This window comes from Pelophylax lessonae (assembly GCF_965119305.1).
Source record: "Pelophylax lessonae genome assembly, chromosome: 5".
Classification (NCBI taxonomy): domain Eukaryota; kingdom Metazoa; phylum Chordata; class Amphibia; order Anura; family Ranidae; genus Pelophylax; species Pelophylax lessonae.
Genome location: NC_138772.1, coordinates 83,235,600 through 83,251,782, shown reverse-complemented (window position 1 = coordinate 83,251,782; position 16,183 = coordinate 83,235,600).

The following is a 16,183-nucleotide window of genomic DNA, read 5'->3' as shown; positions in this document are numbered from 1 at the left end:
TATGTTGTATTTTAATAGTATGGTTTCATTTGTAGTGTCGTTTTAATTCATTGTATTTGGTGCTTCTGGCTGTTATTGGTAATTTTGTTGTGTTTTTGTATCATATTCTGTTGATTGTTGTGATCTTGTGCTGTCTTTGTGAGTGTGTCTGTTTCGCAACAATTTCACAATTTCTCTTCTGGATTAATAAAGTATATTGTATGTATGTAACATGTAATAGCTGTCTGAAAAGAATATCTGTCAAAGTGTGCCCTACGGATAAAGTTCTGAATGCCTTTGCTACCCGTCCTTGGACTTGAATTTGACATGCCTGATATACTGTATACAGTTATACAATTCCCTGGGAGAAACTTTATCAGACCTGCCCATCCTGAGCAAGAACATATTTGTGAGTGTCCCGGAAATTGATTCAAAGTTTTAGGGGAAGTTTTTATTGGAAAAAGTAATTTGTATTCTGCAAGATCTTCCTATAATTTAGTTTTAAGACCGCTTTGAAATTTCACATGTATCTAATTTTCTGATGTTCTCAGCAATAAAATGTTTTGTGATGGTATCATGGCCTTGTTTGGTAAACCACAGCTGCAGTTGTAAAAAGAATAAAGAGCGATAAAGCTCTGTAATCTAAAATTTCCCCACATTGAGCCCATGAATATGTCCTTGCTAGATCTGGAATTTTTAGATTGCCATGAATAAGATTTAAATGTCTTGTTCCTTTACAGACACATCTTATACATGTCATGAGCAAACAATGCTGCCTCCTTTAATAGCATTAGAAGTGTGCCCATTCAATGATCAGTTAAAAAAGCTAAAAGAAGGTAAAAGCATGCTTCTTCATATGAAAAGAATAAAAAAAAACACTAAAGACAAAACATTTTTTTTTAGTTTTGGATAGAGTGGAGAAGAATTAGAACACCTGTCAGTTTTTATTGTTGTCTGTGCCTCTGTTAAGGAGATGCCTCTCCATTCGTGCAGTTTATTGTAAACATCTAAATTGAAAGTAAAAGAAAATCCCAAATTTTGAGTTTTCCCCCAAAAAAGTAATAGAGGGGAAATCTTCCAATGGGGGCACTAGTTCTGGTTGCCAAGGGATTCCCTTAATTTGCAGGGATTTCCTCCCACTTCCTGTTTTGGACAGGAACAGGAAGTGAAGAGAAATCTCTCCAATGGGACAAAGATGGCAAAAAAAAAAAACTGACGGGTTATGCTCCTCCTTTACTCCCTCCCTAAAGTGTTGTTTATAGTTCTACTTTAACGTGAACATGTATTAATGTATGCATAGCTAAATTTAATTTTAGTGTTCTTTAGAGCAGGGAAATGTTGAAACACTGTTTATTTTTTACTGTATGTGTCCCATTGGTGAGTTATCTCATCACTTCCTGTCTCGGACATGCAGAAGGAAGTGAGAGGTACTCGCTAAGAGAGGGGAATTACCCTGTTAGACAGTTGTCAGTAGAACAGGTATTTCCAATGGAAGATTTAAGGTAACTGTTATTCTGGTGACCACTGTAAATTTTGGATTTCACATCATTTTCTGTTCTGGGAACAATGGTCACCAGGACAAATAGAGAGAATCTACACCCAGAAAGAACTGGACAGAAGTTCTTATCCTTCCTGCTCTTTCCAAAATTAGAAAAAAATACAAACATTTTTAACAATGTCTTTGCTAAGAAAAGGCACCAGTTGATCCCCAATTTTATACTGACCAGCCAGAAAATGTTTCTCTGTGCACCCATCTGATTCTGGTTTAATTTGCTAAGCTTTAACCACTTGCCGACCGCTTAACGACTATTTACTGCGACACTCAGCACTTACAGGCAAAGCGACGTAGCCCTACGTCGTTCGCCCACGAGCCTGTAGGGGGGCGAGCGCGCGCCACCGGCGACACACTCCCGCCCTCGCTTGTTTCCTGGGGAGCCATCGCGTGTGACTGACGGCTCCAATGACCGCTGGCCACTCGCAATCTCCCGCAGGAGAGGGAGAAGGACAGACGGCTGATGTAAACACAGCCGTCTGTTATTCTCACTAAAGTAATCACAGAGGCTATGCGATCCTGCTATGTAGGATCGCATTTTTCTGTGATTACATCACAAGCCATGCCCCCCCCCCCACAGTTAGAATCATGCCCCTAGGGACATACTTAACCCCTTGATCACCAGTAAAGTTAACCCTTTCCCTGCCAGTGTCATTTTTACAGTAACAGTGCATATTTATAGCACTAATTACTGTAGTAATGTCACTGGTACTCCCAAAAGTGTCAAAAATGTCAGTCAGGGGTCCGATCTGTCCGCCGCAATGTTGCAGTCCTGCGAAAAAAATCTCAGATCGCCGCCATTGCCAGTTAAAAAACAAAAAACAATAAAAATGACATAAATCTTTCCCGTAGTTAGTAAATGCAATAACTTTTGCGCAAACCATTTAAAATACGCTTATTGTGATTTTTTTTTACCAAAAATATGTAGCAGAAAACAAATTGGCCTAAAATGTTAAAAAATTTAGATTTTTTAATTTTTTTTGAGAATTTCATATAATAAAATGTGAAAAATATTGTTATTTTTTCAAAATTGTTGCTCTTTTTTTGTTTATAGTGCAAAAAATAAAAATTGCACAGGTGATCAAATACAACCAAAAGAAAGCTCTGTTTGTGGGAAAAAAGAACTTCAAATTAATATGGGTACAACATTGCACAACCGTGCAATTGTCCGTTAAATTCACGCAGTGCCGAATCGCAAAATAGGGCCTGGTCTTTGAGCAGCCAAATCCTCCTGGGCTTAAGTGGTTAAATTACTCTGAAATTAGGGCCAAACCCTGGTGTTGAAGTTACTGTTCCCGTCCAATGAACATGGTTCAGTGGCCAACAGGAGTGCTGTCGTTTGGGAGTGGAAGGTGTGAGGGAGGAGTCCAGCCCTTAAGTTGGGTAAAGTTAAATCTCTTAGTAGCAAAGTAAAACTAAAATCAAAGGGACTCTCAATGGAGACTTTTAGGACTATTTCACACTATTTGCCGTGACAGGCGTTGCAGCCCACTGTCAAATGCCAGGCACCACAAAGACACAAAGAAAACTATTGTTTTCTGTGTGTCCTATTCACACAGCAACATAGCCAACAGCTGCGCTGCAGCGGGCTGCAATAAAATGCAGACATGATACATTTTATCACAGCGCACTGCACAGGATTGTGCTTCTGTATGGCGACATGTACACTCCAAATAGAGTTCGTACAAAAAAAAGGGAGCTGTAAGATGAATCGCGCAACACGACGGCTGCTGGAGAGGTAAAGTGTTGCGGTTTACTCTTCGGCAGATACCCGTTCTAGTGTGAATTCATCCTTTTAGCTAATAAAGATATTAGCAGACACAAAGGGTCCGATCAGGTCCACCTGTCAGTTTTTCACTTTATTCACCCCCATAGACCGATACAAGTCCGGTTACATACACCTACCTGCAATACGATCCAGTCTGCTAAAATAAAACGAAGGGGATCCCTCCCCCTGTCTAGATGGAATGGATCTGAAGTAGTTGGGTGTTACCAGACATTGGAGTCCTTTTACACCTGGCTGTCTATAGAGCACAGCAGGCTCTGTTTGTGTCTGCTCTGCAGAAACTGAACGGACAGGGATCTGTCATCCATTCGCTCTGCTCTGATCAGTACAGGATCAGCAGAGAGATCCCCTGCTAATCAAAACTGAGTCTGCCGCATGTGAAAGGGGTTATAAGTGGCTGACAGGTTCAGTTTGACCACGCTGTTCACCTCTAAACTCTTCACATGTGGTGTGTTTGGTTGGAAGGAACTGTGACCATGTTCCAACAATTGATTTTGTATGACAATCAAGTATAATTAAAAAGATAACGAGACACCATGTTTTAATCTGTTATTGTAGCTAAGTGCCCATGCCCAGATGTAGGTACAGGTTAATTGAACTCCTTTTCCCACAACTCCCTGGGTTCCTGGAGATTCCCAGCTTCCCTCCCTTCCCAGCAGCTTAGAGAGATTACCCCTGATAAGGCAGAGGTAGCTGAACAAGTGACCTACAGCCATGTGAGTGGCCCTCCACTGTTAGAATTGGCATCTGGGCATCTGGTTGAGAGACTAATAGCATGCAGCCTCTCCAGAAAACTACTGCAAGGAGCCCCACTCTGATAACTACCAAAATACTCAAGTACCATTGAGGTGGTGTACCACTCTTGGCCCTTGGATCCCCTCAGCAGTTCAACTGTATTACCAGAGCTACCCTGGACTTCACTGAGAGGGATGGTGTCTATCAGGGCAATCACAAATAACTGTTTGGGTTCTGAACCATTTTACTGATGTAGCGATTCGCAGCTAGACGCTCTGTTGTTACAGTCTCACAAAGACTGGAACTTTGCAGCCACATTACCCCAATTAGGCTATAGAGACATTATTGTGAAGAGTCCATGTTTGTGAATTACTCTGTAGTGTATGCATGCTCTTTGCCATCGTGAACTTGTTTTGCAGTATTGCTTCTAACATTGCACCTTTTTAGTAAACTGCAAGCTACAGTCACTCCCTCTCTGATCATTCAGCCAATTACACTGGTCTACAAATTTTGTGAAATTATTGAACTCCGATATAAAATGTGCTAATTCTTACATATTTTGATTAGATATATTAGAAAACAGGTGATAAAGGTGCTAATTGGTTAACCACTTGCCGACCATCGCACGACTATTTTCTGCGGCGGTCAGCCCCTCACAGGCAAAGCGACGTAGTACTACGTCACTAGCCTGTGAGGGTCTAGGGAGCGAGCGCGTGCCGCCGGAGGCGCGCTCCCGCTCCCGCACGGTCACGGAACCCCCGCACGTGTGACTCGCGATCGTCGGGTGGAGAGGGAGAAAGGCAGGCGGCTAATGTAAACAAGCCGCCTGTCATTCTCCCCTGTGTAGGAATAGTGATCATACGGTTCTACTATGTAGGACCGTTGATCACTGTTCCTACACCTCAAGCCACAGCCAATCACAGTTAGAACCACGCCCCTAGGGACACACATAACCCCTCCCTCTCAAAAAAAGTTAACCCCTTCTCTGCCAGTGTAATTTTACCGTAACAGTGCATATTTATAGCACTGATTACTGTAGTAATGTCACTGGTAACCCCAAAAGTGTCAAAAATGTCAGTCAAGGGTCCGATCTGTCCGCTGCAATGTCGCAGTACCGCAAAAAAAATCGCAGATTGCCGCCATTACGCGTTTAAAAAAAACAACAAAAATGACAAAAATCTTTTCCCTTTGTTAGTAAACGCGATAACTTTTACACAAACCAATCAAAATACGCTTTTTGCAATTTTTTGTACCAAACATATGTAGCATAAAACAAATTGGCCGAAAATGTTAAAAAAATTTTGATTTTTACATTTGTTTTTGGGGGAATTTCATAAAAAAAATGTGAAAAATATTGTTATTTTTGCAAAATTTACGCTCTTTTTTTGTTTAAAGCGCATGATCAAAAAATCGCACAGGTGATCAAATACCACCAAAAGAAAGCTCTGTTTGTGGGGAAAAAAAGGACGTAAAATTCGTTTAGATACAGCATCGCATGACCGCGCAATTGTCCGTTAAAGTCACGCAGTGCCGAATCGCAAAATAGGCCCTGGTCAGGAAGGGAGTAAAATTTTCCGGGGCTTAAGTGGTTAAAGTTTTAAAGATATTTCGCAATAAAGATTATACACAGGCAAGTATATTTGCCTACAAGGGAGGGAGGTGTCTAATAATTATGATGTCTCATAACTTCTCGACAAAGTACGGTAGAACAATGAAAGCGGTACCACATGGAAGTATATACATTTATCTTCACTTTGAGAGTAAAGAATTATTACCTAACTGTAATTTATATTTCTTTTATTGCAAGATTGATGTGTCTTGGTCAGAGTTACATCTGGTGGCTTGTGTCATTGCCCAATATTTCCAAGGAACAGTTGGTTGACATTTTCCCTCAGAAGCCAAGATGCCTCTAGACTGTGTAAACAACGCAGATAACTTCTGCTACATTTGTGGCGAGGTTACAATTGCATCTCAAAAGTGCAGCCAGCAGCGGTAAAAAAGGCATATTCTATATTTTGGATGCAAAATAGGGGATCAGGACAAGAGTTGGGCCCCTCATTATTGTTGCATTACAACCTATCTGCATCATTGGCTAAACAAGAATAAAAAGTCCATGCCTTTTGCAGTTCCAATGTTGTGGAGGGAGCATAAAAATGTTACATGAAAAACCAATAATGAATGGAAATTTATGTTATTGGTATCAATAAAAAGATACATTTATAGTGATTGGTGTGGCACCATTCTCATTGCTATATCACCTATCTTTTGCAGAATAGTTATGGAGCATAATCACACATCCCCCTCGTAAATTTGAATTATTTTGATTATTTTTGACCTAAAGCTATATCTTGGAAACTGGAGCCAATTACAACTCAGGACTTAATTTTCATTTATTAGTGACCCAATTTAGGTAAAATTTAGCCACTTTCATTTCCGAGGCTTTCTCTTTGTAAACCAGTGTTACCCATCCAAATTTACAGGGCTAAACATTTTTTTTATAAATGTAAATTATTGCATAATATTTTGTATTTTAATTTCTAGACAGTAAGGTCTTCTTCACATATTTTCCAGGCTGTCCTTAGTTGCTTTGCTAAGTAAGTCTGTTGTTTACAGAGCTCAATAGCTCAAACTGAAATGTACACATACTCTATGACAAAATGACACCTCCCTCCCTTGGCTGCTCTTAAGATTATTTCGTAATTATTCTCAGAAAGAAAGTCGGAAGACAAACAGCTTCTGCTGTGCTCTTTTTTTTTTTTTTTTCAGAAAACCTATAATGCACTGTGAATCCTGAGTCATATGTAAATACTGTATTTAATGTTTATTTTTCAAAAATATTGCATTCATGCAGCATATACAAAAAAAATAAAATAAAACAGGCATAAACCATCATTTTAAAAACATACTTTAAAAAATAATTATAAAACAAACTGTCCAGAAACCATTATAGTACTTCTTTAATACTATGCTAAAGTTGTTCCCTTGGATATGAATGTGTAGTGAGCAATTCATCCAAATTGTAGTGTGACCACAAGAATTACTTACAGTTAGATTAATATATAATAAATGGTGTCCTCACCCTCTGGACACATCAAATAAAGAGACCATAGATAATAGTAGAAATTTGTATTATCAGTGGGTCTGGATGTATTACAGCATGGCAATTTTATATGCCCTCAAGGTTGCTACAGACAGCTCCTTTGATCTAATACCTTGGATGAATGTTCAGAATAAATTAAATGGAGAGGATAAAGCGGCATTCTTTTCCATCTCGTGAAAGTGACCTTCTGAACAACCAGTGCAGTGTTTGTTTTATGAAAGTGTCTTTGAACCTCGGCTGCAGAACATATTACCACATTTCTTGGCGTGATAGCGCATTAAGCAATCTTACGCTCTTTCTACAGACATACATTAATATCAGTCTGTTTTCTGGGCACTTTGAAGCTCTGACATCAGTAAAATGAAAGCTTTTCATGATGTTAATAGATATATAGTACAATGACTAATATTTGAGTATACATACAAAATAAATTACTTTTACAAAATAACAATCTCTATGTAATGTGCTTTTTTTTTGTAATCTTTGTATCCTGTCCTGGCCCCACTAAGCCCTACTATGACATGGAGTGTGGCATGCTCCTACCCATCCAATTGTTCATTGGGAAGCTTTATTTGCCTAATATGAGAGTCTCCATTTACCCAGTGGGATGATAAGGGGCTTGAGGTCAGAGTCAAGCTTTGACCTGGTTGTGGCTTTCAGAGACCTTCCATAGGTAAAGATTTAACAAATTAATGTGGTTTTACATCTCTAAAATGAAAAATGAATATGGCATAGCCCACTATATTATGTACCTGCCTAAATCCAACGCACTTGTGATTTCTGTCTTCACCCTTATTCTTCGGCTTTCTGCATGAGTAACTTCTGACAGATGATGGTGACTCCATGGGATCTAGGGGGGCTTAACGGGGGAGCCCCAGCACACAGCCTGTGATTAACAGCCTCAGTTGTGCATGTTTCCCTATGGTATGTGTAGAGAGGTGTGTGTGCATTCCCTCCACTCAGGTCTCAGATTATGCTCTTCTCTCTATACTGTGCAGTGTGTGACAGCAAATTCCCACCCTCTGTCTGCTGACAATAAGTAATGCTGTTTAAAATGTATGCTTTAGAGGGGTGTACAGGAGTGAGGGCTACAGATAAACAGGTATCATTTATTTAGAAGGATTTATTTAATCTCCATGTATTACTTTAGGCTAGTCATATCGGTGGGTATGTATAAGGGTTCACAACTACTTTAGGGCACACACAGGTACCTTGTGTGGCCTACTGAGCTCAACGAATATATCTAAATACACAGAAGAAATACATTTAGATCTGTAGATTTCTGTAAATGAATTTCACTTACATTTAGTCAGTCTTGAGATTTACGCAGTCCAGTCACAATGAACAACAACAACAGGAAAGCAGTTGTGTCACCTCTTCCAACTGCAGTCAGTAATTAAACAGTGAATAAGGAGCAGACTGTATTTTTCATCCATTCTTTATTTTTTGAAATAGCATCAGAAGTAAAATCAGTGTATATCTAGTATAATGGTTATATACATGACATTGGGATCAGGGATCTCCCTGATGATGTCATACTGACGAAACATGTTGGGCCGAGCTACAGCAATCCAAGAGAGTGTGAGACCAACTGTAAAAGTTGCCTGGATCTGGTCCATCCCTGAGCATTTTTTCTTGTGGGAGAGCGATCCTGGGCTTGCAGCGGTGCATTGGTACACAGTTTTTGTTCATGCTTTCATCTAACTATTCAATGTGAGTGCATAGTTTATCTGCTTTAAAAAAAAATAGTTTTTAGCAGTAAGCACTATGAAATATTATTTTCTTTGAGCTCTGCTTGTTTGACCTTTCATAATAGAGGTCAAACCATAAGGTGAGATCACACGCTGGCGAGATTGCTGCTGGAAATGTTCCCTGAGAGTTGTTTCTCTATTTATACAGCATATTTTCAGCAAATATTGTGGACTTTATTACATATACAATATTTCTAGTTGTTTATTTGGGCTTTATCACTGGCATTGTATATTTTTATTTACTTGTTAATTTCTCATACAGCGCAGAATTTTTTATATATTGATATTTTTATTGATGATTTTATTGAATGCACCTTATAGTGCACGGGGCTCAATTTTGAAGACTTGTGCATAGAATCGTTGGTATCTTTTATAGGCAAATATGCTGGCTTCTTAGGTACAGTATATGGCAATCCGTACATTTTTGGACAACAGCTTGGACTTGTGTCCAGAAAGCCTGCAGGTATGTAACATGTCACCTGGCTGTAAATTGTACCTACCGCAGATCCGGTGAACAATGGGTAGATGGAATGTAGCAATGATGGGGTGTGACACCAGCGGGTGACACCAGCAGGTGACAATTTCGTAACCAGATTCCTGATACCTATTACTGATGGATGACCAGTAGGAAAATGTATGTGTTTTCTCATTTGTCATTGATAAAAAAGGTATCTGAAGGTCCTTTTCACATTGGTCTAGGAAGTGTGTGGGGTCTGGGATGTCTCCAGGGGAAGCAGTATGTGGGCAAGAGAGAGTGTCTGTCCCAGAGGTTCAGAGGCCTGGCATTGGGACTGTGGGCACTCGAAAAAATGGGTGTTAGTTGGGAATTTGAGCTGTGAAATGTGATAGTTGAAGGATCCAAATTGGACCTGGGGAAAAAAAAAGAGGGTCAGAAAATATTTGGTCAAATGTTACCAAGGCAGAGTTCCTGGTGAACTCTGGGACATGGGAGTTATGTATTTTTTAATGTTGCCATTTTAGCTGCTTTGAAAGACCTACTCCCCTAAACAGTATTTTGAAAAACAAATTCAATTTATTCATGTCCCCAGTGACAGTGTCCAGCTACCCAATTAACTACCTAACTAACTTTATAATTTATTAATTAATAAAGAGCTGCCTTTTTTGCCTTTTGTATTTGGCCAGAGTTCAACTTTAAAGCTCAATGCCATGAAGATATAATAGTCACAAATGAAAGCAGCACTATATTCATTAATAAATCAGCCACGTTTATGACCTACACACTGCATAGCTAGCATGGTGACACCTCCATTTCATATTTCAGCTCCGCAGCTTCCTTTGTCACCTGTATGTTTACTGGACACTCAGTTAGCAGTGGGGGGGGGGGGCGGAAGCAGCAGGCTCAGACTGTTAGAGAACCGCTGAGAGGCTGAGCCAGCCATCCATCTAGGCATCTGGGTGGATCCCGACCATACGGTTGGGATCTTTTCAAAACCTGGACCAATTCTGTAACGTCAGCTGACAGGGGGCTTTAGCGAGTCACTGGAGAAGTACAGTCAAAATAGCTTTGGCTTTGGCTTATACTTCTCCTTTAAGAACACTGAGGTGCAACCCCCCCCCCCCAATTCAAATAAAAAGAAAAAAATATTTTTTGAAGAAAGGCAATTGTTTATAATACAAAGTGCTTTATCAAACTAAATGCCATTCAGCTAGAATTTTGATCTATTTTAAAGTGCATTTCTGCTTTCGCTGTCCAATTGGGATAAAACCTACTTAATATTTGTTAGATGTTCTCATAAACATAGCATAACTTAAAAAGATATACATTACTGCTTACATTTTACTTACTCACTTTATCACTAACCCTTGAGCCCCGTACACATGATCAGAATATCGTACAAGCAATACGGCTTTCAAAGTCATGGTAGGATAGTCTGATAGTTGGTACACAGCTGTGGTCCAAAATATTCTGAAGGGACAATCAAGAACATTTTTCTCGTACGATACCAGATCCTACGATTTTCCATTTAATCATTACAGTTTTTGCCCGAAAATACAATACAAATACATTACACAAATCCCAATTTTTTTTCTGAGAGATTTTTTGTACTTTAGTAACCTATTAGTTTTCGATATGGTAACTAGCATCCAAAAAAAAACAGACAATCATTTGTCCGATAATTTCATTGTGTGTACTAGGCTTTGATGTACTGTCCTGGCAGAGCTCACTATCAAATGTAAACTAGATTTAAACACTGTCTGTTGTAACAATGGGTTAAAGATCTACAGTAGTAGCTGGGCTACTGCATTGCATGGTAACATAGGTGTCCACAAGGGGGGGCAAGTGCCCCCTCCCTGGAATCTTAACTTCCCCTTCAAAGTGGTTGTTAAGCTACTTTATACCATCCTGTTTGGTCTGTTTAATAACCCTGTATGCCCGTGCCCCTGTGTCTGTGTATGTTTTTTTTAAAAAAGCCATTCTTTACCAGTTTTCAGAGTGCTGATTGCTGCTCACGTGACTCGCCAGCTCTCTCCTCTCCCCTTCTAACAGCTGCCTACAGCAGGCGGGACAGAGGATTCCCGGCTGATGTCAGTTGGGAGGGGAGGAGGAGGGGAAGAGGAGAGGCTGAGAGGAGGAGAAAAGTGGCGGGTCACCTGAGCGGGAAAAGAATGGCTTATTTTTATAAAACAAAGACACAGGGGCACACAGGATTATTAAACAAATGGTAGACAGGATATGAAACTTTAAATGAAACCGCAACAGCAGGAGGAGGGGAGGGGGGCGGACACTGACACAGGAGCAGACAGGCAGGGAGGGAGGGGGGAGAGAGGAGGACAGGAGGGCTGCAGATGACGGAGGCACATAGACTTACTACGGTGTCAGGGCTCAGCAGCCATGGTATACCGTGGTCAGTTTACAGAGGGGAGGACATAGCCAGGCAGGATCAGCCAGGTATTTTAGGTGATAAAAGGGGCCGAATTACACAACACAAGCACTGTGCTGTATAACATGCTTTAAGGGAATAGGATCAATATATATATTTTTTTTAGGTTAACAAACGCTTTAAAAATAAATTCGGCTGTTTCCCCTTAAAAAATAAATACTTGCAAGTTGTGGATCGCACAGTGACTGCCGTCGCCTTCATGACAATGTCAAAAAGGGGCGGAGCATGTGGGCCCTTAAAATGATTCCCCCCTGAAAAAAGTTCTGCAGATGCCCATGTATGGTAATTAGAGGAAACTCGTGTGTCCCTCTTTGTTAGCGCCGGGGACAGATAGAGTTTCCTGTCATTTAAAATGGTTCAGAGTAGCTTGCAGTCTTCCTGAGGCCTGATTTAAACAAACATCTAGAAAGATAGGAAATATATATATTTTTTAAATTTGCTTTGTGACTTTAAAAGCATAACAAACATATAGGGGAGTTTTCTAAATTTTAACTTCTAACATGAAAATACACTTTGAGTCAGAACCCTTTAAAAAAAAAGTTTAAAGCATAATTTGGGTAGACTTAGTTGACTTTACCTTGCCTAAGTAAGTTTGCAAGACAAAAAAAAAGTTTGATGACAATCTTCTCTTGAAATGAATTGATCCTGCTTCTTTGTTACCCTGTGTCTGGAGCCTGCCTGAAGCGCGAGAGTTGGGTGGAGACTGTAAGACTGGTACATGCTCGCTATGCAATGCTTTTAAATGATTAGACAATACTGGACACCTTAGCTGGAGTCAGCTTTTTGCCCTTCAGTCTCTTAGTATCATGGTGTTGTCTGCCAGTTGTATTACAAAGCAGACAAGCAGAGCTGAAGTCAAGGCACTTAGTATTGATGATAGCGCAGTAGTACCGAGCTGATCAATAGCAGCCTTCCTTCTCCTTCTCGGCTAAAAGCTAAAGAGACTAGTTGATGCATAGATGATCACGGTAATTTAATTATACATCAGATTGATTTTTAATGTGCTTTACAATTATTTTTTAAATGTTATGGCCAATTTAGGAGCCTTTTTCTTTTGCCAAGCCCAAGATATCTCTCAACGTGAGTAGACTTTAATGACTCTTAAAAGTTATTTTTTTTTTTGTTACGAAATCTTTTTTAATTGTAAAAAAAAAAAAAACAAAAGCATAAAAGCCGAACTCCAAGCAAAATTCTAAATGCAAGGTTGAAATAGATGTATGCGAATTACTTTAATGGCCAAACAATTTTTAGCTCTGTTCAGCCAGGCAGCAAAGTGAAGTATTGGACAGACATAAAACCTGGTCTAGGACCCACCCATGCCTGTTATTGGACAGTGAAGGAGCAGCAGCACCTAGCTGAGGTCATTGCTGGCTCCCCCCCCCCCCACCTGCAAGCATGTGCACAGGATTAGACTGACAGTACAGTACTGTGTGCTGTCCTGAGACTGGCTGACAGTGCTGTGCATCCCTCCTCAGTGTCAATGCTACTGTTCCATTACAGGGGGCTGATATAAAAAAATAATTCTGGTACTAAAATATATATATATATATATATATATATATATATATATATATATATATATATGTATATATATATGTATATATATATATATATATATATATATATATGTATATATATATATATATATATATATATATATATATATATATATATATATATATATATATATATATATATATATATATATATATATATATATAGTTGTCTGTAAAAATAAATGTTTTTATTTTTTATGGAATATTGTATTTTTTTTTTAAAAATTTCTAACTCTGGGATCATCAAATGTTGTCTACATACAAGAGCCATGTGTATTCTTATTTGAAACATGATGTGTATTTCTTCCAAATCTGTGCAGTAATCCAGTGTGAAAATGTACCTGGTCTTGTCTCCGTCCCCCCTGTAGTTTTCTACCGGCAGCCTGTGTACCGGCAGCCTGTAGTGGGCAAAGTCTGCTGGGTCCATCCCACAGTTCTGCTTTCTGTGCAGGCTATGTATAGCACAGTGATAATGTCACTATTAATTTTACAGGGTAATTTCTGGGTTTGCAAAGACAATTGGTGCACACAAAGGGAATGTATATCCCTTATGTCTATTGAGAAATATAGTTTAAAGCGGAGTTCCGGGCACAGATCTCATTTTTTGCTGAACATACCCCCGGGACAGTCAGGGCTAGCACATTCCACAATGGCTAGCCTCTGATCTGTCCCGGTTCGCACTTACCTGCAAGAAGAAATACTTACTTTGAAAATTTCTTCCACAGCGTTTCCATCTCTCTTGTGGGCAGCTGAAGCCGGCGCGGTCCTCTTCGGTGTCTTCTTCCGCATCTTCTTCTCCCAGAATGCGCCGCACCGGCCCCTCTCGTCACTTCCGGTGCGGCGCCGCATTCCTAAACAGCTTCTGGGCATGCCCAGAAGCTGTTTAGCAGGGGAATGCGGCGTCGCCCGGAAGTGACGTGCGGGGCCGGTGCCGTCGCATTGATTCCTGGGAGCAATGACGTTCAGCTCCCAGGAATCATCGCGAGGCAGGAAGTGACGGGGTGAGCCGCGGCGCTGGAGGAGGAAGTACCCTGAGGTGAGTATTTACGATCTTCGATTACAAGGTGAGTGTACAAAAAAAAAAAAATAACTATCCAATTCCTTTTCAGGTTATGTGTAGCTAGCGGAGGGGCACAAAAAAAAAATACCGATTTTGTGCCCGGAACTCCGCTTTAATAAAAGTTTTGTGCCTGGAATTCAGCTTTAAACAGTATTTAAATAGTAATGGTCCTATTTAAAGAGGAACTTTGCTTCCTGTTAGATATTTCTTTTTTGTAGTGCACCTCCTAAGGAGCCGCAAGTAAACTGGAATCCCCTGCCCTGCACACCAAATCTTTACAGGCACGCTTGAGTCAGAGAACAGTCTGTTACTTATTTATTGAGAGTAATAACTTGAATAGGGATGGGAGGTTTTCGGATGCCCATTTGAGTTCAACAACAAATTTCAGGGACAACCCTTCCTATTTACAGTCTCTATATACAGCTCTATGTACAGCTCCACATCTTCCTCCAGCACTCAGTTGCTTGCAGAAGTCAGCTGAAACACAGTCAGATTAAAGCAATGGACCATTACAGGCAGGAACCCAAGGCCCCCTGACTGTGTAGCAGAGTTTCAGTGTCCAGCTTCCATCACTCCTGTGACTACTGATTCCTGCACCAACTCTTCAGGCACAGCCAACCCACCAGGCTGGAGCTGCCCCTTTCACTAGCCCTCCAAGCTAACTTCTCCCCTCAGTCCTCCAGACTGACACTCAACAGCCCACCCAGCTGACTCTCAGGAGATCTCCCAGATATGCTGACCTGTTCCTGCTGTCCTCTCCTTGCTCCCATGCCTCCAGGAAGAGCTTCCTCCGTGTGTCCTTGTAGGATCCTTCCAGAACTCGAGCCCCAGACCTGAGGTAGCCCCCCCTAGACTAGGGGGTACCCTCCTTAAGGGCCTCCGGCAGCCTCCTTAGCACTCCTTTTCCATCTTCCACCCAACTGCCCCCCCCCCCCTGGCATGACTCATGCCTATTTATGAGGTGGCCTGACCCTACCATCGCTTTAGGTGGATTGGCTGAGTCCCCCATAAATATTCCAACCAGCTCCTCCTAACCTCCACCCGCTATGTCTAGAACATTCTCCAATGTCCCAGAAAACAGGGGAAGGCACCAGAGAAGCTGCTAGGATGAGTGACCTAGCCCTGAGTCACTGAACCATGACCCAAATTCCCAGCTCAGGCTTGGCCCTGAGCCAAAAACTGATTTTTACCTACACTAACAACAAGCCTAGTTACATCTAGCACACTAGAGAGTGCTACATTCCTTTCCCCTCTTAACTTATCCATTGGATTGTTTTCAAAAACATTCTTACATGCCAAGCAAATCCAGGATTGTCTGGTGTAATCTGCACCACAAACCAGATCCCGTGCGGGGATCTCATCTTCTTTCACAATCTGCAACCTACCTGTACCAACCGCAGGGGTCCTCGCACTCGCAGCATGTCAGTCCTTGGCACTCTTGTTGGTGGCCTGTGTCCTGTGGCACCCCCATGTGAAGATGGTGAGACCTCTAGCACATGTCTGATGGAATCTTCATATCAAAATGGCAGCACCAAAGTGCTTCCTGTTATAGACTGCAATTGCATAACTTCGACCACACCTCCTGAGATAATTTCCTGTTGGATTACTATAAAGCTGAAAGCTTTCAGAGAGAGAGTGCTCAGTTGTTTTAGAGCTGTCCACAGTGTGTTCCTGTTGCTTGCCGTGTGCTGATGCTACCTGGCCTTTGCTACGTTTATTGACTCTGATCTTTTGCTGCCTGCCCTGACCTGACCTTATTCT